Raw genomic sequence first — 25,777 nt, 5'->3', positions numbered from 1 at the left:
TGGATAAGTTTCTCTCTAATGTCATTTTTATAAGCTCCAAGAAAGAGTGTTTGAGCAAAATACCAATTTTACAATTACTCTGATGAATCCTCATTGGAAAAAAATATATAATTTGTCTCTTCTGTGCTGTGGAATGAGTTCTATGGGAGAGAGTCGGTTTGACAGAAGTGTAGTACAAGGTTCCCAGAAACAGTATCTGTGGAAAGTTTGAAATTTTGAGACCTTGGGTGTGCAGCTCCTGGTTGGTAGAGGTGTACCCCTCAGGACAAAGCCAGGTTGGGGCAGACATGTCCAGAAACAGTGGAACCTGACTCAGGACGAGCTTGCAATGCCATGTGAGAATCCAACACATCAATGACTCCCACCGCTCACTGGATTGCTCTCAAGGGGGCCCATCTGCCCACTCATTGACATCTCTGCTGCACCTACTGACATTACCACCTCCTTGCTGCCTTTGACCTCCAGGCCTTCATTCTCCAGCTCTCCCATTCCTGCATGGTGCCAGGTTCCTTCTAAAACCCCGACTTCCAGTCTGTGTCCTTCTCTTCCTCCAGTTGCCATGTGGGAACTCTACTCCTTGACAAGTAAACTTCTTCAATTCTAACTCACGTATCCAATGTCCTGGCTCTGCTATGGCTGAAGCTGTAGCTTCTGTGACATATTTCAGAACCAGCTTCTTCTACGATGTGCTGTGGGTGCCCCATATCAGAAGGGTTTTCTGACCTCCATTCCTGTAACTTTATGATAGGTGCTTCTGTATTCTTTTTCATGTATTCTTGATATCATCAACCTGAAGGAATCTTTCTCACTGATCAGATGCTGCCAAAACATGACGAGTAGCTTTCCCTGTCCCGCCGTATATTGTTATCAGTAAGGATGACCTCAGCCTTAACACAGATCGTCTATCATTCCCCATTGATGCGTCACACGTAACTGACCCACCATACCATCCCCTTCCTGCTGTCATCCAGATGCCTGGGCCCCCTTGGGCATCCCAGTTCTCTCCAATTTTAAATGCTAGAAATAGCTCATTCTGAGACCCCATGAAGCCAGGGTACAAGCTCTAGTGAAGTTTCTTTCATTTGGTCCATTTGCTCTTTCTTTCACTGTGGTTTCTGGGTCCTGGATGATGTGAATATTATCTTCTTTTCTAGTAATACCTCTGCCCTCCATGCCTCATTGGGTCTGGTGGTCTTTTGTCTCAGCCTTTCTCTTTGAGTGGCCTCCAGGGCACTGTTCCTTTCAATGTCCATGCTCTACCCTGTTGCCACATCAGTGCTGAACCAATCTGTTGCTCCTCGTCCTCTCCCGACACTCTAGGCAGGGCAGGAGGGGCACAGAATATGAAAGACACCTCACTCCTTTTGAAGCTGGAGGTCTTGAAAGCATGAGGTCTCCAGGCAAAGCTGAGCCCTTAGCAGTGTGCCTTATCTGAGACCCCTGTCTCACGCACCTTCCAGGACAGGTTCTGGAAACTCTCTGTGGTTTTCTAATCTTCTGCCTCCCTCTGTTTTTCTCCTTTCTTGTCTCCCTTCTCTCTCATCAAAGTGGAAGAATCTCTTCCCCCTGGGAGGCAGATCCTGGCACCTGCCCTCTCCTTCAGATTTCTTCCACTCCTGACTGTTGTTCTTGCATGGATTCATCCCTTTTCTCCAGTATTGTCTGCAACTGAGAGACTTTTTCCAGTTTACAAAAGGGGGAAGAGATGCATACAATTAGAGAAAGACAAAACAGCAGTGGGGAAGGAGAGAGAATGAGCCTATCCCCGGGTTCATTGCCCTAAAATTATGCAATAGCCAAGTCTGGGCTAAGCCGAGAGACAGGGATTGCATCCATGTCTCCTAGTGGGTGACTTGAGCTTCCACAGTCTGTATCAATAGGAAGCTGGAATTAGAAGTCCCAGCCAGAAATTGAGCCTCTGCAGTATCTGACAAGAGCATCTTAAATCCTAGGCCAAGCACCTGTTCCTCTTTGTTTTTCACATCTCTCAGTGTCTTCTTGCCTTGCTCCATCCTCTCAACCAGCCATCATGGCTAAGTATCTTCTAGTTTATAATTAAATGCATGAATATCTGTAGTCCTAAGGAGTTCCTTGCCCTCTTAACCAGACACATGTGTGAATGAGCTATCCACTCTTGTCCCCTCACTGCTACCCTATTCTACTTCTTAGCTCACTGAAGTTTGGCTACACAACAAGGAGTTTCTCTGAGTTTGCCAGCAGTGCCTGCTGACAACAGGTGCTTTTGGAGTCTTAGCTGACTTAGCTGCAAGTGTGAGTGCAAACTGTTTCTTAGGAGACTGACGTACAAGACACCACACACTCCCAGCTGTTTTTGCTTTTGCTACCTTCTGGTCGTCACTTTTCAGCTCCTTTCTAGACTCCTTGTCACAGTCTTTCTTGCCACGGAAGGCATATTTCCCTTGAAATTTCACTATTTTCTCCTTCCATTCTACCTATTCTGTTGTAAGCTTGGACTCTCCTCTGTGGCTTCAAATTTAACTTCAAGTCTGAACTTTCTAGATGTCTTATTTTGGTTTTCTTTTAAAATATTTGCTTGTTAGAAAGAGTTACACAGAGATGCAAAGAGATAAACAAAAGCAGAGAGGAGAGATGTTTCATCTGCTGCTTTACTCCCCAGAGAGCTGCAGCAGCAGGACTGGGCCAGACTGAAGCCAAGAGCCAGGAATTTCTTTCAGGTCTCCCACATAGTTGGCAGGGGTTCAAGCACTCAGGCAATCTCCCATTGCTTTTCTTAGGTCAGTAACAGGGATCTGGAACCAAAGTGGAATAGCCAGGATTCAAACACTGGCACCCATACAGAATGCCAGCACTGTAGGTGATAGGCTATTCTTATTATGCCACAACTCTGGTCTTTTTAAGGGTATTTTATCTTGGATATCTTGTCAATACCATCAAAGTTAACACACCATCTCTCTCCCATCCTCATTCACCTTGGGCTTTATCTGGGAGTCAGTGTCACAAGCCATCTTGAATGCCCTCCTGTCCAGTAGAGCCATTGTCTAATCAATCACCGACTTGTACTAGTTCCACATTGGTCCATTTTTTGCTATTAGCACAGCCGCAAGGTTCTGACCAGCACTTTCTCTTACCTAATCAACCCCAAAGTTTCCATCTCGCCAGCCCTCAGCGTAATAAGCACATCTCCTTCACTGTATCATGGGTCAGAAAGGAATCATCTTTCTCAATGCCAGATTCCCTTGTAGTTTGCACACTTGCACCCTACTTCAGGATTCATTTGTCCTTGACACATCTTGTAAGAGCCTTCATGTTAGAACTCACCTACTTCTTAGGAAGGGTCATCGTTTGTCAACCACAGTATATGCTATGTTCTGGAAACGCCCAACCCATCTAGTCCCTTGAAAGTGCTCTTCTTTCTCTTGTCTCTGTATCTTTATTGATGGTGTTCCCTCTGCCTAAGACAGCTTGGTCTACCTTGAAGTGTCAGTGCTGCTTCCTCTGAAAAGCCCTCCCTAATTTCTGCCTCCTGCCTCTCAACTTCTCAGTGTGGAGACTAGGGCCTGGGCTCCTTTCCCAGGTGTCACAGCTGCTGGATGCTCGGGCTGACACCATGGGAACTTATTTACATGTCTACAGCCGCACCAAAGTAGGCAATGTTCTGTGTGGGAGCCAAAACCTTGATGTAGTCCTTACTGGAGTCCTGGAGCCAAGCACATGCCTGACGCAGGCAGGATCCCTGGTCCAATTCCCTAGTTGTCAGCATCCACACAGACAGACTTGGGTGGAACTTTCCATGTAATTGCCTGAAAAATTAGTCTTAGGCTTCATAGTTTGGAATTAAATTTATTACCTGAGCATCTTTCATTTTTTTATCAATTTTTCTAAGACAGCACAGCCGGGTAAATGAAAATATCTCTATACCCTCAGATAAAAAAGTATGAGTACCCAGGATGATTTCTCTCTGCACGAAACTAACGAGCTGGTGATTTCAATCTCCAAGCAGATGTCTGGGCCTGCAACAGACCCAGCCGGGCACTGCCCCAGGGCGCCTCCCCTCCCACACACCCCGGAGAAGGCCTCTCAGTTAGGATTCTGTTCAGTTCAGCTGTTCTTGAAACCCTGGAGTCTACAGGGGGAAAAACTCAGAAATGATTTCCAGTGAGCCCAGACTGGATGGAAGGAGAGAGTCGATTGGTCGTTGGGCAACGTCAAAAGTCAGTCTGTGCTGTTCAGGCAAAAATAAACAAAGGCGCACATAAACCAAACAAGACGAAAATGCCCCTTGGCTGGGCCAGCCCAGACCACCCACTTTGCTGAGTTCATCAAATCACCGGGGGCTTCACCCTGCTGGGGCCCCACCCTTGGCTGCTCTCCCCTAGGACCCGTCAGGAAAGGGGTGATAGCTAAGAACCCAGCCCAGGTCAGAAACACCACCTCATAAACTGCCAAGAGCCTGGGTAGCAAACCCAGCAGGTGGTCAGGGGTCAGGGAGAGTTCCCCTCCTGGCTGCTCTAGTTCCCTTGGGATGGAACACAAGGCTATTTCTTGGTGCATTTCCCAGTTGAGTCTCCAATGGGATCAGAGCAGATGGGGACCAGTGGGGAAGGTCTGAGTTCTTGGAAGAAGTGGGTTCAGAGACACCTTATTTCTTGGGTACTTCTAAGGTAGTTAAAGGCAGACTCCATGTTCCTATTAAGCTTCAGGGAAAGTGAAGTCTAAGGAGATCATGTGGCTTCTTCAGGAAGCACAAAAGTGGAGTCTTCACATGCTTTTGCGGTGGCTCCTGGGGTAAGAGAAGGAAGGTCAAGGACAAGGCACCTTGCTTATTCACTGATTTTTCTGTCTCTCTGCACCAGAATCTAAGGGGAGGGTCTTGCACATTTCATTCATCCCTATATCTCCAAAACCTAGAACTGAGCCTGGCATGCAAAGTGCAACAGCACAAGAGATGGGTGAAATGAAAGACAAGTGAGTGAATGAGTGAAGGAAGAATCACAGCCCTACTGGGACGGGCACCATGATGTGATCCAAATAGCCTTGTACCTCTAGCACCTGGCACATGGGAGATGGGCAGAGGATGTTGTGTGTTGTTTACCAAAAGAGAACGTTAATCAACAGCAATAAAACATGTGTGTGTGTAGGCTGGGGTGGGGGGTTCTGGATTAGGTGATGCTTTCCAATGGCAATATACCAAAGCCCAGGAACGGATACACTTCCTAATATTCTCTGAGCCGGTTATCTGCAAGGCTCTAGCCAAGGTCAACTTGCTGAGCCCCTGCCCCACACCGCTCTTACAGGCTTCTCTAAAATATCTAGAGTTTAAGTCCTAATGCCAGGCCTTCAGGGCCTCTGAACAAGAGGGCAAAGACTTGTTGTCTAGATTCTCTGATACCTCGTTATTCTCACTCCAGCTGATATAGACTCACCTTCGTCTCTGGCTCCAAGGGCTCATGGACTCCTGTGTTTCTGGATGGTGGGCATTATGAAAGTCAGGCAGATGCCACATGGAAGGCGGAGGAGCAGACTGCCTTGCCCAGAGAAGCCCTTTGAACATGTCAGAATTGGCTTGAAGTACTTGGTTGGTGGGTTCTGGGAGACATTTGGTAACTCAGGAAAATCGGAGAACCCCCAGGAATGCTAGTTCTCCTTCCAGATTCAGCTCAAAAGTGACTGGTTCTGGAGAGCTATGGTGCTCCCAGTATCTGGGGGATGCCCTGATCTGCTTGCCATCTCCCCTTGCACCTTGTGAGATCCATCCCTCTGCTGGATCTCCAGACACTTGCTGACACCCTCATGCTCCCAGCCCACACACCTGGCTCTGCCCAGCACAGAGGAGATGCTTCCACCACAGGGAGATGCTTCTGGTCTTCCTTGAACCTCCCTCATCTAGCACAGTGGCTGATTCTTTGAAGCTACTTGGGAAGCCTTTGTGCCAAGTAGCCCTTTGCATCTTTTGAGCCAGGAATGCTGAAAGAAGGAAAGCAGCTGCCCTGTGGGAGGCTTGAGTGCCATGTTGAAAGGCCATGAAGACACAAGACACGCCTTGGTCCAGAGCACAGAGCTGCAGCTAAGCTTAGGACCACGAGGGGGAGGGACATGAGGAGGCTGGCTCCGCTGTTTACCCTGGCAGCATGTCTTCTAGTTTAGGTTAAATCACGTGTTCCATATTAGATTAAAAAGGAACAAAGAGGAGTAGACATAAATCATTGCTTAATATAATGCATGCATTTAAAAAGTCAAAGCTCTTTAGTCCTGATAAAAGTAAAGGCTATTTAGTCAACCACGTGTTCTGCCTGGGAGCATCAGCCTCATCCAGAGGAGTCAGGCTCTCACACGCATCAGCAAGGTACCCGACTTACACCGGCAAGGCTGGCAATGCAGCAGGTCTCAAGATGCTGGAGGTGAGAGCGAGCAGGAATAGGATGCAGAGAGGCCAGTGTACCCAGGGTACTCCGGCTCACCTCTCTTCCTTTCCTCAGAATCTCTTCTTGCAGGGCATTTGTGGGGTGCACGGCACGTATTTTGGAGAGCAGGCAGAAACGTGTGGCTCGCTGTGTCAGGACATGGGACAGAAGTCACTGACGTCACCCTTGGGGTGGAAGTCTTCAGCGAGTGAGCGACTTCTGCCGGCTTCAAGCCAAGCGGACACTCTGGTTGTGTTCAGTCCTTGTCAAAAGAGACTGTGAAGAAACATGCCAAGAAGTAGCACCCACTCCTGGATTGCTAGAGAAGTGGCTGTCACCCCCTCAGCTTGCCCAGCTGGGAGGACACACCCCACCTACAGTTGATGTTCGTCTGCCCTTCCTTCCAGCTGTCACAACAGTCTGACCATGGTCGGCCAGCGTCTCCATGATCAGTTTCCAGTTGCCTCCTAACCTCATCCTCACTCAGTCCTGCCATGGCTATTTTTGTTCCAGCTACCACTTGCCTTTCTGGTTCTCAAACGTGTCAAGCTTATCCCTGCCCCAGGACCTTGGCACCTGCTGTCCTTTTTCCCCAGAATCATCTTCTCCATGATGCTTGCTTTTGAGCGGATCCAGAGGTGCTTGGGTGTAATCTACTTTCCCACGTCACTCTGTCTAAAATAGCCTAGGGGATTTTCTATCACTGTAATCTCCTTTTTATTTTTTTCTTTGGACATTTATGACTTTCTGAGATTATTTAGACTTGTGCTTATGTCTGTCTTCTCCCTTACAAAATGTCAGAGGGAGATTTTTTTTTTTTATTATTCCAGCACTTCAAATAGTGGCTGTCATCTGGTCAGAGTTCATCACGCATTTAATAAATGCACCACAAAATGAGTATGCAAAACGTGGAATCCATCGTCACGTGGACAAGATCCAAAGGAGAAATTACATGAATGACCTTCATTTTTACAAACAGAAATCCGGCAGCAGGACCCCTCTCCACTCTCCTTTGATTGGGAGTATTGACCATTTTCTCCCAGATTCAGTCTGGAAGTCTCCGTGACGACTGGTGCAAGCTGTTCATCGCATTTAATGGCAAACCCAACCCAAGTGGAACTGCAGCCAGGTGACTGGTGAGAGCCCTGTGTTGACGTGGCTCGTAGAGATACCATACAACCCGGACAAGCTCCCACTGCTGCAGGTACAACTCCTCCCCACCAGCAAGTGCACTGGTAAGGGAAGAGGAGGTGCCCTGTCTCTACAAGCACTCACAGCTATCATCCCAGTAAGAGGTTCTTAGCCAGCCAATCGCAGAAGCTTCATCAACTTCAGCCTGGGGCCTGACGTCGAGGCAGAAGTGAGTCCATGAGGCATGTTGTGCAACAGCTTTTGTCAATCCCGTGGAGCCTTCGTTGGGGTGTCTGGGAGCAGCTGGGACTGGTGTGTGCAGTCCCGTGTTTCACCTATGTGCCTCTGTCAGGCAGAGGACGTAGGCTCTCCCTGGGCCTGGAAGCTAGGTAGAGCTCCATGGGATATGAGAGCTGGTGTCTCAGGGTGCAGTGAGGATGGGTGGCTTGTGCGTGTGACAGGGCTGGAACACTATGGGGCAAGTAGGGCTGCCTGGACCTTCCGAGGGCTTTCTGGATTGTGACATGGCCCAGTCTGCTGCTGTTCACTCTTGTCCCCACCCCACCCCACCCCCAGCTTGGGGATGCAGGGGTCTCCTCCATGTTCCCAGTGTGACATCTCCCCTCTGGGACACCTTCACCTCACCTGCCCTGCATAGACAACTGTTTTCCAGTGGTCATCTCTGGGCTGGTGTCCATTCATGATAAATAAGAAAAAGAAAGAATGAAAGAAAAGAAAACCTAAGGAGGAAAAAAAATCCGTGAAGCCTATTGGCTTCGAAGGACTATCTCTTAGTGGGAGAGCAGTTTGTGTTCCTCCGAGCTCAAGCAGAGGCCAGAGCCCTTTACTTGTAGGTGCTAACCTGGCCAAATCCACATTTTGTAGATCACTTGGAGCTTGCAATTTTCTTGGTGTCTGTTCTCAAAGCGAGACCCAGAAGGACAGGGTCTACCATGGATGTGGGAGAGTCCTTCCTGCCCTTGCCGGTTCCATCTGCACTACGGATGCCGAGACCCTTAGCACCAGCCCTCCCAGGTACCTGTCCTGCAGGTGTGTTCTCCCAGACCCCCTGTCCTTCCTGTCCTTCTAGGCTTGGAGCCTCCAGGAGTGACTGTCCCCCATGGACTCCACCTCTCTAGGTTCCACGTTCATCAGACATGCAGCACTTCAACACAATATCAGAAACAGGATGCTTATTTATGTATTTATGTATTTTAATCAGGTTTATTTAGCTCCCTGCTTTCGAGGTTCAAGTGCCTGGTGCCCACATGGGCTCTTGTGTGGGGAGACTAGGGGCATTGGGATATGGGAGAAGGCATTGACAGGAGCGGGACTGGGGAGGGGCTGACACACATTAGTACCCGGCAGCAGGAAGAACCTGATGAGCAATCGGAACACACCCTGTGGCTAAGGACCTCCCCTAGGCCCACTCCGTGAAGAGGCCAGCACTTCTTAGCTCCCATCATATGCACCCCTGGTACACCATAGCAGCCTCTTTCTTGTCTCCATGGCCGATGTGTTTGCCCTAATGTATGGTGCAGCAGTCTGGTCCAAGCATGACTTCAGGGTACAAGATACAAACAGACCTCCAGGCTGCACTGGATAAGAAGTCACACTACGTCCACAGAGCTGAGACTTTTCCTTCGTATTTCCGGTCAATATTTAAGTACAAATTTTGTAGAAAGTGAAATTCATATCAAAACCACTTGAGCAGGACCCTCAGAGCATGCCCCACATCGGGGACATGGGATGGATGGCTTCTCCCTTTATCTCCCCCTTTACTCCAGATACAAAAAAAGAAAAAAACAACAACAATAATGTGGAAACAATTGTCTTGGCCATTTTTCTGTAGCCCTTAATCCGTTGAGCCCTAGTCAACTATGTAAAGATTGTCAAAATAAAGCAATTTCCAAATATGGATAACAAAAAAAAGGAAGTAGAATTCAAAAATAATTTGATTTTGTTGGAAAAAGTTCTGAAATGCAAGCATTGCTTTTCTATAACATGCAATTTCCAGAAACTATTTGAAGACTTTAGCTATGTAACTATTAAAAGGAGTGTCAATGTTTGATTTGTATTATTATTTTAAAATTTGCAGGATGAGGTGGTACTGTGTCCTGGTGGGTTAAGCCACTACCAAGCATCCCATATGGATGCTGGTTTATGCCCTGGCTCCCTGCTAGTGGCATGGGAAAGGCAGTGGAAGATGGGTCCTCTGCTACCACGTGAGTGTGTCAGAAGAAGCTCCTGACTTCACCTGGCTCGCATCTTTGTGACTGAAGCCATCTTGGGGAGAAAATCAGTGTGAAGGGAGGACTCTCTCTGTAATCTGCCTTTCAGACAAATAAATAAAGCATCTTATTTTTTAAAAAAGAAAACTGTATTTGAAAAAAAGGCAGACGTGGATAGAGATTTTCCATCCACTGGTTCCATCTGCAAATGCCCACATTAACCTGAGCTGGGCTGGGCTGGGCAGGAGCAGGGAACTGCGGACGGAATCCAGATCTCTCAAGCAGGTGGCTGGAGCCATCACCTGCAGCCTTACAGGTGCACACTCATAGAATCAGAGTCAGAGCCAACACTGGAACCCAGGCACTCTGATATGCAATATGGGCACCTTAAACGGTGGCTTGGTCACCGTGCTAAATGTTTATTGCATCATTTCTATTTCCCAAAGGAGTTAAGCCCATGGATCCTGCACAGAACTACAGGAAAAATGAGTAAGTTAAGAGCTGCCTCTGGTTTAGTAAGACGGCCCCCTGGCTCTTTGCCTTGGCATCCCTGCCTGCACAACAGGGGTATGATCTTTGCGAGACAAGACTTGTGTGTGTGTGTATATATATATATATATATGTTCGAGCCCCTCGGAGAGCAGGTAACATAAAAATTCAAGGTGTTATTATTAGAGAGTAAGAAATTTTGTTCTATGCTAATTAAACTCACACCTCACCACTTCCACAGTGGAAGAGGCGGCCTGACAGTGTGACACATTACAGAGCAGCAGAGTTGTGCATGCAAGCACGAGACAGGCTGCCTTCCTGCGGTGGCAGCACGATGTGGTGTAAATCTGCCGCCCATCCCACCCCTCCTGCAGCCGGGACCTGACATTTACAAGGGGCTGCTGGAGCCGGGGCGTGGCTCTGGCACACCTGGCTCTTCTGCCAGGGATAGGAAGTTACCAAGCCGAGGTCAGGCAAGTGAAGATTTAGCAAAGGAGCCCAGCAAGTTTCTGGTTGCGCCCAGGGGTCGTCACCACTTAGAGAAATGCCTGCAGGATGCAAGCGAGAAAACAGATATTTTTCCCAGGATGGCTTTATTGTTCCTCGGGGCATGTGGGCATTAAGTTGTGCTCCACCACCAGGAGGCAGCTGACAGGGATGGCTCTGCAGCCTGGGTTGGGGGTCCGATGAATGTGAGTGGGCACTAGCTCTATTGATCTCATTTTCCGATCGTGAGGGACAATTGCAGGAGCAGACATGAATTCTTTCTGCATCTTTCAGGGCCACAAGAAGAGACTATCCATGGAAGGCAATGGAGCTGTCACCGAGGAGAGAGAAGTGGAAATTCACGGTTCTCTAGTGAGGCAAAGACATCTGTGTTATTGCACCCTAAGCCAATAGTTTTTAAAACAAAGCCATAAAACAAGCTACTGTATGTAAGAGAGGCGGAAGCCATGCAGGGCTCCTCTGTACTCCGTGCAGGTCTCTAGGAAAATAAAGAAACAAACCATTATCTCTTAGAAAAAGGAAAAAAAAAAAAGGCAGGAGTGCTGGGATGCCAGACTTCAGAAGGAGATGGGGCTTCCATCTGCAGAGAGGATACAGAGTGTGCAGGGGCAGAGCTGAGTGAAGGCTGCTCCTCCTGCAGCATCCCAGCTAGAGAACCAGGGGAGGCACACCCCTAGAGGCAGGGTCGCGATGTGCATGCACACAGGGACACACACATGTGTGCAGGGATACACTTGCATGCCTCCACACTGCACACTCATGCACAACGTGCTGAGCCTCGCTGGACACACTCACTGTTTAGAGATGCGCCACCTTGGAGGCTGGCCAGGTTGCGTTATCATCCTCATTTTTCAGAGGAAAGAGCGGCAGCTCGGAGGGACCTCCCCCCACCCCCCGCCCCAACGACCCCGCTCCCTAGTTGTTCAAGGCAAAGTACAGGTCTGTTGACCTTAAATCCACTCTCACTTTTGTAACACTTCCTTCCTCTTTCTCTTCTCTGCCCAGGTATGTATCTACCAATCCCCAGAACATTGTGTGCTAGGTTCATTGTAGATATCAAGAATCTGTTTCAATCCTTTTTACGGCCTACTAGCTAACCATTTCACAGAAAACTTGACCTCAGCAAACAGACCAGCCATCCCAATGGTGAGTGATACGGTTTGTATTGACTTCTATGAGGTATAGCTGGAGCCCCAGAATCATAAACTAAAGAGGGGAAAGGTCCACTCTCCCAATGACCATCAGCTTAGGGGTCTACTTCCAGAGTCCCTGAGTGGTACCCATCGGGTCTTGGTGCCCTAGAGGGTGACTGTAGCCTGTCCTGCCCACGGATCTCAAGAAGGGCCCTGGCCACTCTTCTTCCCCGGATAGTCCTACCCTGCATTTTGGCCACTGTTTATCTGTGGTTGGCACTCAAGGCCAACAATGCACAGACAAGCCACTGACCTCCCATCAACCATGAGACAATGAGCTCACACAGTGTCATTTCAGGGACATGAGAGGGATGAGAGCCAAGGAAAATATCTATGGGCAGGGCACGGGTTACATGTTGGATAGGCATGCTGCAAGCCACAGCCCTAATGATGAGATAGAAACCAGTGCCAGCTCAGGTCTGGAGGAGCAGACGCTTGGCAGAGAAGGGAAGTGTGTGGTGGCAGGGCAGACTGCAGCTGACCAGGGGTGTGGGAAGGACTCCTGCAAGGTCAGTAGGGGTCTCCCCAGCCCAAGGCACATGCCAAGGAGGCTACATAGGCTTGGGACTGTCTCTCAGGGGTGGGGAACCTTCTTTCTGCCGAGGGCCGTCTGGGTATTCATCACACATTTCGTGGGCCATACAGAATGATTTACTCACAGGTTGGTTTGGTATATAGCTTTATGGAAGTTCGTGTCTTTAGTGTCTTGGCAGATGGGACAGAGGGCTGGCAGTTCCACTCCTCTGGGGGACTATGGCACAGGATCTCCACGGGGCTGGCTTCACAGAGCCTCTGCCCTGTTTCCTGCGCCCTAGTGGGGTCGTAAAGGAGCCCAGCTTGGCCTTTTAGTGGGAGGTTCACAGTGAGGCTCAAGCTCCTGAAGGGTGGTCCCTCTGTGAAGTGGGACAGCAGTGTACTCTTGAAGAGATGGAGGCAGGTGAGTTGAAGGGAGTAAGTTGAAACACAGCCCCACCACAGTGGACCCACAGGGAGCTCTGGGGCATCACTGTAGAGTGAATGGTTATTCGCTCCCAGATCCTGAGTTAGAATCCTAGCCGCCAATGTAATGGCATGAGGAGGTGGAACCTTGGGGAAGTGAGTCAGTTATGGGGGTGCTGAGGGCTCACAAGTGGGATGAACATTTGTATAAAAGAGACCTCAGGAATGTGACATTGTGGCACAGTGAGTTAAGCCACTGCTTGTGTGACTGTATCCCAAATTAAAGTATCTGTTAGAGTCCCATCTACCACAGTTCCTTTCCAGTGTCTTGCTAATGTGTCTGGGAAGACAGCAAACAAGGGCCCAAGTACTTGGCCCCCAACAACCATGAAGAAGAAGATCCAAATGAATTTCCTGATTCCTGATTTCAGCCTGATTCAACCCTGGCTGTAGTGGCCATTTGTGGAGTGAGGCAGCAATGAAAGCTCTCTCTCTGTCTCTCTCTCTCCTCCCTGTTTCAAATAAATAATAAATGCATTATTAAAAGGGGAAAGAAGTGAAAGGCACACACATACACACTGAGAAAGAGAGAAGGAGAGTGCATGCACGCCCTTGCGCGCACGAGAGAGATCCAGAGAGCTGTCTCGTGTCTTAGGCCAGGTGAGAACAATGGTGAGATGAATAGATGTGACTTGGAAATTAGTGCTCACAGGACACCCGGTCTGCAGGACCTTGACCTTGGCTTTTCAAAGGCTCTAAAATGGTGAGAAATAAATTTCTGTTGTTAAGCCACATGGCTGAAGACTTTTTCATTGGAAAGGCAGATTTATAGAGAGAAGGAGAGACAAAGATCTTCCATCTGCTGGTTCAAATGGCTGTAATGGCCAGAGCTGGGTTGATCTGAGGTCAGGGACCAGGATCCTCCTCCTGGTCTCGTGAGTGCAGCAGGGTCAAGGACTTGGGCCATCCTCTGTTGCTTTCCCAGGCCTCGAGCAGGGAGCTGGGTGGGAAGTGGAGCTGCCAGGACACAAACCAGTGGTCATATGGGAACCCGTACTCATAGGGAGAATATTAGCAAATTGAGCCATTGTATTGGGCCCATGAAAAAAAATATATATGTATATATATATATTTCTTTTTTTTTTTTTGGAAGCCCCAAAGGGACTGAGATGAACTTGGAGTTACTTTTGGGATTGCCCTTTTTGTGCTTCCACCTTAGCTGCTCACTGGCTGTGGTAGAGTTATAAGCATGTTTCCAACACAGGGTCTCCTGGAGAGGATTCAGTTAAGAGACCGTGGTCCTGTGGGAATGTATCTCTCACTCCTCAAAGGGCCCTTAACTGGACTGGCACCATGGTGTAGTAGGTGAAACCTCTACCTGCAGTGCAGGCATCCCTTCTGTGTGCACCCATTCAAGTCTGTGTTATTGCACTTCCAGTCCAGCTCCCTGCTTCTGTGCCTGGGAAAGCAGCAAAAATCCTGCAGCCACAGGGGAGACCTGGATGAAGCTCCTGGCTTTGGTCATTGCAGCCATTTGGGGAGTGAACCAGCAGATGAGAACACACTCGCTCTCTCCTTCTGTGTGTGTGTAGCTCTGCCTTTCCAATAAAAATCAAATCTTTAAAAAAATCGTCCACATGGCACATCCTCTACAGCTCCCATGCCAGGCTTCCGAGAGCCTCTATTCACAGGTGAGTCCCCGTCCAGGTTAAAGGATTCAGGTTGTTTCAAACAGTGTTTCTGGTGCCTAGCTTGGTACCCAGCACCATGCTGGTGAATCATCAGTTATAGTATGCCTTGCAGCCTGTGGGGAGTGAGGCTGGCTGGGCAGGGTTCACAGCTCGGAGATGATCAGCCCCTGCCCCCTCCCACTTCTCCTTTTTTCTTTTTTCTTTTTTTTTTTTTTTTTAAGATTTATCTTATTTTTCTTGGAAAGTCAGATATACAGAGAGGAGGAGAGACAGAGAGGAAGATCTTCCATCCGATGATTCACTCCCCAAGTGGCTGCTATGGCCGGAGCTGATCCGATCCGAAGCCAGGAGCCAGGAGCCTCCTCAGAGTCTCCCATGCAGGTGCAGGGTCCCAAGGCTTTGGGCCATCCTCGACTGCTTTCCTAGGCCACAAGCAGGGAGCCGAATGGGAAGCAGGGCCGATGGGATTAGAACTGATGCCCATATAGAATCCCGAGGACTTAAGCCACTTCTTTTTCATGCACTAACGGGATTGCTAGAGGAGGGCATGTCACCTTTCTCAGGCGCGTCATAGTAGACTTTCTTTTCTGGTGATTCTCCCTCATTTTCTACATGCAAGCGTGTTACAGCTCCACTGTCATGTAGGGTATACTGCATAGTGTGGGCATAAGGGAATCTCAGCAACATATATTAGTAACATTTAATTACCCTTGGATTACTTATTAAGTGACGATCATCCCTATTATGTCTGTCACAGATGAGCGACTCCACACTGTCTTCAGTTTATGGACCTAAAGTTCTCCACCGAGTGTCACAAATTCCCATTATGTCCCCAGCCCTGGGGTTTGCATTTGGAACTTGAGTGGAGGCGAACTGTCCCCTTCACAGGAGCAGATGTTTCCCCAGTGACCTGATAATGAGGCCGGGTTTCAGGCACAGTGATGGCAGGTGCTCCACTGGTGGGTAAGACCTAAGCTTTGGGGATGGGGCGGATGCCCCGTAGGTAGCATCTTGGAGATGAACACAGTCAATTCACATCTCATGACGGTGCCCTTGATAGTCCTTCAAGATGAGTCTGCAAACCCTTTGACACTAGGATCCCAATTCCAGACGGGAAGTGTATCCCTGACTTTTTTTTTTTCAAGATTTATTCATTTTAAAGACAGAGTGACAGGGTTTGCACAGAGAGCAGAGGAACAGCGAGCTCCTCTGTTTATTTACTCCTCAAATGGCCACAACGACTCACGTGGGCCAGGCTGAAGCCCGGAGCCTGGAACCCAGCCAGGTCTCCCACAGGGGAGCCATCTTTCAGAGCCTTCCCAGGAACATCGGCAGGAAGCTGGTTCAGAAGCCGAGCAGCCGGTGCTTGAATCCATGCTCACATGGGATGCTGGTGTCACAACAGCAGACTTAATTTGTTGCACCACAATGCCAGCCCCTACATGAACTTTTAAAAGTAACTGCTCAGACTCTGTGGTGCCTGAACTCAGCTTCAATTTTTGCTGTGGACTTCATCGTGCCCAGATCGGTCTGTGGCAGCTTTGCGGGGGCGTAGTGAGTGTGAAACTGGGTATATAAGATTTCTCTGATTCTGACTGCCTCTGTGTCTCCTCCTCTGCCTCTCCAAAAATAAACAAACATAAATAAATAAAAGACATTAACGCGCAGAACGAGAAGGAAGCTTAGCCAATCACATGCACAAGTGCAGGCAAGTGTGCCTGCAAAATGCCTAACTCAGACTTCAGGGCACACGCAGACCAGGCTGTGGGAGCAGACCAACCCACGGCTGCTGCGTTTTAGGTACTTTCAAAAGTCCCCTGTTTACTGGCACAGAGCCACTGACTTGGCCAATGCAAGCCGCGTGCTCCTGACCCTCCCTGAGAATACAACACGCCCAAGGACGAAATATGTGGGTCAGGGCAGGGGCTGAAGAGAGCCCCAACAGAGCCTCTGGCTGGGCAGCTTAGCTCTTTCGAGCAGGAAGGATGGCTGCGGCGTTTAACGCTGCACCTAGCTGCTTCTCATTAAGGAGCTCTCTGGTGGGCGTCTTCACGGCAACTGCCCTGCTCCCCAGGCTTTGTCACCCCACCCACGACCACGTCTTACAGTCAATAATAACAGCTACTTTATAAATAGCAGCCTCCACCTGTTGACCCTGTTATTACTGGTACCTGGCTTCTTGTGCAGGAAGACTGGAGCAAGGCGTGCGCCCTTTTCCTCCTAGGCGCTTCTCGCCTGGGGCAGGGACAGGCAGGTCTCTAGCAAACACTCGCAACATAATTACTAAGTAGTTAGGGTCCGCGACAGTAAAATACAGCATTTGGCGGCATCGCAGATTCATTAGTCCATAAAGCACGGCCACGTGTTTTATTGAATTGTAAGCGTGTTTTGCTCTGTTAGGGACCTTGGTGGGAGCTTCCACCTCCCTATCAATCTGAATGATTCATGTAACATTCCAAGTCGGGGAAAAGGAGGAGCTGGTACCATTCCAATGCAACCCTGCTCCACCAGCTCTGCGATTATCTGCTGAGGTCCTCCTCTTGTCGGGACACTTTGATAAAAGCTTGCGTTGGAGATAAATCAGGCACTGAATGGTGGAAAATGCAGCAAATAGCTTTCTTATAGGCCCCTGGCCCTCTGGTGCTGCGGCTGATTCTGCCACTAAGATGCTCAGAAAGGACCCAGACATGGTAAGGTGACCAAGCCACCTGCTACTCCCCACCCAGAATCTCATTGGTCAATCCATGCACATTTAGAAACCCTCTCTCTCGCTCTCACTCTCTTTCTCTCTTAACTAACATGTGACTCGAGATCAGTTTGACACAGTCTAATGAACGTTGGAACACTGCAAAAATGTTTCATTATTTAACATAACACTGAATCTTAGCTCCATTGCTAAAATCCCTACCACCAAAGTCAGCTGAGTGCTAAATGCCAAAATAATGATCAGTTCTGAGTAACTTTCAGTCATTTCCCCATATGTTCGAAGGCTCACACGTAATTTGTTCATTGAAAAGACCATATCCTATTTGCAAGGAACTCTTCCACAGGGGATTATCCAAGCAGGAAGGTGTATATAAAATTTGAAGAAAATGAGAAGTAGGAAACAGGTTGACATATAATTCTGAAAATATGGAGACTGATGGAAGGCATTGACAATGTCATTTCTTGAAATGCAGGACATGTGAAATTTATTATTATTGGCTTTTGGAACCCATGACCTACTATATATATATGTATTACTAAGCCAACATCACATAGGATAAAGCACACAATAAGACCCATGGAAAATGGAATAAGGCAGAAAGTCTAAGCACCGGTAAGGATCCAGGGCCAAGTACCCAGCCCGACCTGCCTATCCAGCTGGGAGGAAACACAGCTTTCGTGTAGCCCTCGCTGGTCTGTGAGCCCTGGGATGCTCAGTTATTTCCAGGACTCCAGCTCAGAACAGCACATTCCTGTTGTGGGTGCTGCCTGGCTTTTTCATGCCATGATCTGAGTGACTGCTGAAGCCCCCGCAGGGAGCCACGGTTGTCCCGGGAGGCCTGTGTGTGAGGTCTGCCTGTGGCTCGTGCAGCTGGCTCCATCCTCTGAGCGAGCAGCACATCTGGGCCAGGAGCTGCCGAGGAGGCTTCCGTGTGCTGGCCTCTCTCGATGCGGTGAGGCAGCCAAGAGCCCTCCTGGAGGTCCACTCTTCTCCCCTGCTAGGTTGGGGGCCAAGGAGTTTGAGAGGCATAACCCCAAGGTGGTTGTCACAGCTTCTGGGTGTAACTCTGGAAACTGGCCCTCGTCGTCGCCTTATCTAGGAGACTCTGAGAGACAAACCATGTTTACAGACAGCTGGAGCACTTTCTCCTCCTCTCTTTGGACCCTCTCTTCTGCCAAGGGCAGCCCCATGCTCAGGAGTAAAAATCAAGTTCCTCCTTTGATGTGGGTGGGGGAGGGGAGGCCGGTTGGCAAATGCTCATTAAACAATTGGGTCTTTGGCATTGCTATCTTTAGATTTTTTTTTAATTGACCTATTATTTTGCTTGTTCTGGCTGCCAGCACCAGCACCCCCACCGCAAACAAGGAGGCACCCGGTACCTGGACTTTGTTTGATGAATAGTTTTAATTAAAAAATTCTCTACCATAAGTATTTTAATGTTACAAACATACCAAAGGTATGCAGCCATAAATTTTAAAACATGCCTAAATTAATCTATAAATATGCTGCGAAATTGACAAGGTCTATTTAAGCGGGGAGCGGGGAGGATGTGGCACAGATAGCTAATGGTGACAATTAAGAGTTGTGTGAAATAAACGAAAATCAATACCTAGAACAGTTTGGCAAGAAGGGAGAAAGAGAGGGACTCAAGCGACGTGGACTTGGCCCATTAGGGGAACAATCGGGAGCTGCCTATGGCCCTGAAATGCCTGCTGCAGTGAGGGGGCAGGCGGCTGGCTGCTTTGTCCCTTTCGGGGTTCGTAACAGCCCAGTGGAGGGATGCCGCCTGATCACACGGACCTGCTGAGGTCTACGTGATTTTGCAGCCAGGTGTAGGGAATCTTTTTTTTCCTGACCGTGGACATATGGATATTTATAACATTGGCGGGCCACACAAAATGATGAGCTTAGAAATGAGCTTGCTGCAGGTGGATTGAATTTAAATCCTGCCTGCAGTGGCCTTGGCAAGGGTCCGGATCAGATGATCTCAAGGGCTTTGTGTGGCCCTCTCCCACTCTTGTCGCAGAGTAGGCGTCTTGCCAGTGAAAGACAAGGATGAGGAACTGTCCCAGGGAAGCCACCTGCCCCTCGTGGCTAGTTTTCTCTGCATTCAAAGCCTGAGTGCCAAGGTGCCCATGCTCCAGGAGGCAGGAGTGCTGCACGTGCGATGTACACCCCCAAGCACGCAAGGTGTCCCGGGCCTGTGGGTGCCCTGCTTGCTGAGCCCCCACCTGCACAGAGGTGAGAGCCTGTCTCTCCCTCTCACCCACAGAGAGCTCGGCCAGGCCCAAACAGGAGCTCGGCACTAACCTTCATTACCACATTCATATTAACAGACAACTGCGCGTCTTTCAATCATGTATTTCCCTCTAATTAAGGCATATTCACTTTTTTCCTCTAATTAGGTATTCTTTGTTACATAATGTTTGCTCTAATCTTTCGGAATCTTTCTCAATATCCAGTCATTACAGGCTCCCCTCGAATTCAACCAAAGCATGTTATTTTTTTTTCTGCTAATTATATCCTCATTTACAGATTGGCGCGTCTTCTGATTGGCTCTGTGCGCGAGTTGCTATGACTTCATTAGTCGTGTCTCCTGACCCTGTTATTTCTGGTGACAGGACTTGCTCCTCGTGTCCTGTGCCTCCGGATCCCTGGGTCAGTTCTCGCCAGGGTTGAAACCGTGTCACACACACAGGGTTTGGGGTGTGCGAATCGGTGCTCCCGTCGCTAATTACTGCGTACGGCAGCGCTACAAACCACCACTGTCTCCTCTTCTTTTTTCCTTCTTCTTTTTTTTTTTTAATGAATGTTTTAAAGGTGTCATTAACAGGTTAGTTTCATTTTTTCAAAAATGTGGTTTATTAAAAATGTTAAAAAAGGCAAACCAAAACAAAACTGTGTCTCCCTGTTGCCATTTTTCAAATATAAATTCTCAAATATTTTACCTTGTCGGAGGGCTTTCTGCTCTCTAGGAGCAGGATGCCCAGCTTCAATTTAATGGTTTCCAGATTCACAATTTTGAAAATGGCGCTTTATCGAATTTTCTAACCAAGGTATGTACAAATATAATAAGAGCAGGCAAGTTAAAATTTCTTAAAATGCTATATAAATCTAACATGCACTCATATAAATTGCAATTGTTAAAAAAAAAAACAGAAAAAAAAACAATGGCAACAAAAAAACATAATGAAGGCCTCTGAGCAACTAAATGAAAAAGAAAAAGATTTTAACTGCGATGGTAGCTAGCGAGCTAGATAATTGAAATGAATGAATGACATTTGGGTACCGTGCTGATTTGGGGGGCACACCCAGGGCAGACAGTGTGTGAAGATCTCCATTTTTCTGATTCTAGGCCACAGGGATAACCCAGTTTCCCAGCGTCAGAGCCCCGGGAAGCCTCCAGCCCGAGGAGTTTAAATGCAAGTTAGTTAACATGAAAAATGCTGTATCTAGTTGTTTGCAAAATTACTTTTGTTGATTAAAAGGCTCTTCAGAACTTCCGGCTGGTGAAAGGGTTTTAAATTGTCTAATGCTGATTGTGATTGCTAGGCAGAAAAAAGGCAGTGCAAAGCAAACCATTATATCACTGAATCTTTGTTAAGCAGGCCTTGAAAGTGTCTGACAGCATAATTAATCTTGTGATATGAACAAAGAAACCAACTCAATAGTATTGAAGATGCTTATTAAAAATACTAAATACCTTTTTCCACTTAAAAACCTTTTGAAACAGTGTGGGAAGTGGCATTACCTTTTTTTGTTTTTGCAGCATTTTCAACTGAAATTGATACCAGGGTCTATGGCACAGCAGTAAAACTGGGTAGTGGGCAACAATGAGAATTAGCTAAAAAAAAAAAAAAATAGAAACAAAAAAACTGTGATCCTGGACCAAGGATGTGCACTGGCCTCAGCAACCTGCTTCACTCTTTTATCAGCACCACCTGCAGCCACCCTGCTGGACAAGTTTGGGTGGAAAGGAGCAACCAATGACGAAAATCTGCAGAGTCCTTCCTGCTTCTTGGCCTTTCCACTCACGCCTGCCGCTAAGAGTGCTGCCCGTGAGCCTCTGTGTTGCCAAGAGCTGCAGGAGCAGAGAACGTTAGGGTGTTCTTTTGGGGTGAGGGCCAGCTCTTCTGGTTTCCTGGGTCCGAAGGGAGATCCAGCCATCTATCACAGAGGAAGCTCTGGCACCACAATTTGCCCAGGACTGTTTCAGCCAATGCTGGCAGGGGATGGGCGTGGGGTGGCACGCCCAGTGTCGCTCTGGCTGGGACACTGGAGAAGGGGGCAGTGGCTTTGTGAGCAGAGTTCAAGGGGTGGGGATGGGGGACCTTCTGGAATTTTACCTGGGTTAGTGACTACAGAGAGCTCTGGAGTATGACATTCTTGCCGGGTAAGGAAACTCACGCTATGCAATCACCTCCGTGCAGACAGTTCGATTTCTCTAGCATAGGCATCTGGGGCCCAGCTGATCTTGGCTAAACACCTTCAGACATCTTTCCTAATGAAAGGCACCTGGACTGGCTTCATGTAGGCTGGACCAAACGAAGATGGCTCAACTCCATGAAATTGAGTCTGCCTGGCTCAGGCGGGCTTTCATAATGATTGCAGAAGTGCAAGAAGGCAGGTGGAGATCCAGGGAGGTTGTCTTTTGTTGGGGGGTTCCTGGGGACGACGGAAAGACACACGTCTGTGCTTCTATTTCTTATGCTTACATTATCCAAAACTGCAAATCAGTGGAAGAGCCATTTGAATTAATGAAAGAGCTTTCTATTTTCAATTATACCTCCATAAAAATGAGCAGTTCTAGATCTATTTTGCTTACATATTTATTTACTTTTCATATTATTTTTTAAGATTTATTTATTTATTCGAAAGTCAGATATACAGAGAGGAGAAGAGACAGAGAGGAAGATCTTCCATCCGATGATTCACTCCCCAAGTGAGCACAACGGCCGGTGCTATGCTGATCCGAAGCCAGGAGCCAGGAACTTCATCCAGGTATCCCATGCAGGTGCAGGGTCCCAAAGCTTTGGGCCGTCCTTGACTGCTTTCCCGGGCCACAAGCAGGGAGCTGGATGGGAAGTGGAGCTGCCGGAATTAGAACCGGCACCTATATGGGATCCCGGGCACGTTCAAGGCAAGGACTTAAGCCGCTAAGCCACGCCACCGGGCCCCATACTTTTCCTATTATTTAAAAGACAGAAACAAGAAGTGTGAGAAAGATGGAGACAAACAGCAAAATCTTGCATTCATGAACTCACTCTCTAAAAGCCACTAATAGCCAAGGCTGAAGCCCATCAGGAGCCTGGAACTCCATCCTGGTCTCCCACAGGGACCCAAGGAGTCCAAGGACGTGAACCACTACCTGAATGCATAGTAGCAGGTGGCCGGCCTCATACTCCTCAGGAGCCCCTCCCACTGTGGACGACACAGGTAGCGTCTTCAACCACTGTACCACGTGCCTGTAACCAGTGAGGAAAGTTTAGTCAGGAAACTAGATACAGCATCAAACTATAAAGCTAATGGCATTTGCTTTAGCCAGCTGTAACCAAATAAAACAGATCATTTTTAGATAGGACAATAATTTAATCATTCGTAATAGTAATTTGTAAAGTTGATAGAAACAATACTTCTAAACATCTGATGCCATAATGTAACATTCTGAGCATGACAGTTCTTCTGTACTTAATCTGTAACTGTCCTTTAATCCAAATAGCAATTCTGACTGGATTCTGAGAGAACTGAAAATTCACTCTAAAAATTAAATGTGAAATTGCTTTAAAATTAAACAAAGTCAATATATCAAACTATCTCAATATTAAGATAGTTCAATGATTTTTAAAAGCAGGTTAAGGAATCACAGAATCATGGTAATATAAACAAGTGCGGGAGACATAAACCAATAACAAGGTAACAGTAGAAATCTAAGGAAAATTGACTCATAGATGTTAGAACAGGGGAGAGTAGGACATTTCAGAGAGAAAAATACAAAAGTGTCTCCATAATGTCCCATTCTGGCAAACTCAAAATGGGTTGATACATGAAAATGCAAATCTTGTACCTGAATTATAAAATATACAATTAATACAAGAAACTGTAATTTGTTACTTTGGGAGTGGGGACCACTTTCTAGACAGAATGTCAAAAACTAAAGTTTTGATTGCATAGAATTCAGTCATTTCATTCAGTGGGGGGGCACCTTGGTTAAAAACAATAAACAAAACGGAAGAGGGGAACATAGCTAGGCAGCAACCCAAGAAGGAAAATGAGTAGACTGGAAATCCAGGGATTTATGCAGGAGGAAACTCCCAAAGCTCTTAAGTATAAAAAGAGAGGCTGAAAAGTCAGAAGTGACCAGAGAAGTGCAAATTGCAGCAAAAACAAAGTACCACCTTTGACCTAGTGCAGTTGCAAAACATTCACTTGTAGAGAATCTTCGACACACACATCCAAAGAAGCTGGACTCAGTATCCTGAAGAGACACCTGCAGTGCCACTCACAAGACCAAGGATACGAGATGGATCATCAGTGAGTGAGTTAAGAGAATGGGGTACAGCTAAAGCATGGAACGCTATTCAGCCAGGAAGAAGACAGAGTCTGAGGATATAGGAAAGGAAATAAGCCAGAAGCAGAAAAACAAATATTGCACGACCTCGTTCGTTTGTGGACTGTGAAAGTGGCCCTCTCCTAGGAGCTAAGAACAGTGTGGCGTTGTTAGCAAGAGAAGTAGACAGCAGAGATGGAGCAGAGGTTGGTACAATGGGCACCGTGCTGATGTTACATAGCAGGGTTAAGTTCTGGTGTTTATGGCAAAAGGGGAGATATCCCAAAATAGCTAGAAAGGATTCTGAATGAACTCCACATAAAGCAATGATAGAGTGGCAGCTATACTCACTAACTTGGTTTGGTCTTTGCGCTATCTATACAAATCAAATGACCACGTTGTGCTCAATAATTATGTATGAGTACTATATGCTAGTCAAAAAGTGAAAACAAAAGAAAATAACAAAGAATCCCTAAGTGTGTGCAGGAAGGAGGGACTACAGGACCCTGCTGGGCTGGGGAGTGGTACTGGCTGTGGCGTGTGCTCCAGAAGCGAAGGGTCACTCGTTTGGTTCAGCCGAGTTAAGCCAGGCAGCATCTGCACTTGGCCTCTTCCGCAAATTGACACTTCAAGTAAGCAGGGCACGTGGGACAGGGCTCCTGGGCAAGGCAGGTTTCTTAGTAAGACAACACCGAGCAGCTCAGGTTTTCCTGGTCCTGGAGAGGCTGGCTGATGATCACCATCACAATCACCAAGGAATTTTGCCACCAGACCCAGCTCTCAACAGAAGGCCTCACAGAGGGCCATAAGAGACGCACAGGTGTTAGCTACTGGAATAATTGCGGGAAACGCTGGTTGGGATCTTACCTATGCAGCCTTGAGAAGATAAACACAATGTGTAGTGATCCATAGCCCGACATGTTGTGTCTGTATTAGCAATCTGCATCTGAGAATTTATAGAAGTTAAATGCAGGTACCCTAACAATAACATAGGAATGAACAGAGAAGAGCGGTAAGCAGACTACAGCAGTTGACTTTGACGGGGAGGGAAAGACGTGAACAGAGAATAGAAAGACAAATCAAAAATCGACTGTGACTATATGGAATCGATTGAGGGTCACAATCAGTCCAGTCCTCTGCACCTGAGTTTGAGAAGAAAGCAGAAACCCAGCATGCTGTGGGAGTTCTAAGCATTGCTGGGTCAACCTCAGATCAGTTCCCATACCCGTTTTATTCTCATCTAGTCCGCACAGGGCACTCGTGGCGTTACCGTCCCACTGGGGTGTCTGTCTTCCAGGGAGGTGGGCCTCTTTTCCCAGATGTTTTTGCTTTGTGTTTCTATACTTGAATCTAACTAAGAATTTGTAATAGACATGAAGAAAACCACTTAACTTCTCTCTTCCTACTTTGCAACTGATATGAAGAACACAAATTGAAGCACAGAGTTTAAAAAACACACTGCGAGAGGAGAGCAGGAGAGGGAGGAAGAGAGGAAAGGCCCCTCTGGCAGGGTGGAGGGCATTCCTGCAGGGAAAAAGGAACTTTGCGCAGTGAGAAGCAGCAGTAAAATGGAAGAGATGCTTAAGTATTTTTAAACTGTGCAACTGCCAAAGAGAATTTGAGGCAGAAAGTACATAGTCCACAAGGGGATTTTTTTTTTTCTTTTTTGGTAGAAAGAAAAAATCCCGTTTCAGATATTCTTATCACAAGACTGGGGAGCAGAGAGAACAGATTCAGAACAATGATTTTGTGGAGCTCTTGATACCAGGAGATGCCAGCCCCCTCTGGATATCTGGACTCAGAGACATGTGGACCTAGATGCCAACAGACGCATCGATCAGCAAGCAGCCTGAGTTCTGGTACTAATGCCACAGCCTTGCTGTGCTACCCTAACCAGCCCCACTATTGGAGTCTCACTTGCCCATCTGTGAAAGGAACAGGTCAACTTGATTTTTCAAA

The sequence above is a fragment of the Ochotona curzoniae genome, unplaced genomic scaffold, assembly GCF_017591425.1.
Source record: "Ochotona curzoniae isolate NIBS_2020 unplaced genomic scaffold, NIBS_Ocur_1.0 contig_2699, whole genome shotgun sequence".
Lineage (NCBI taxonomy): Eukaryota > Metazoa > Chordata > Mammalia > Lagomorpha > Ochotonidae > Ochotona > Ochotona curzoniae.
The sequence above is the reverse complement of the archived record's forward strand: the minus strand, read 5'-3'. Positions refer to the sequence as shown.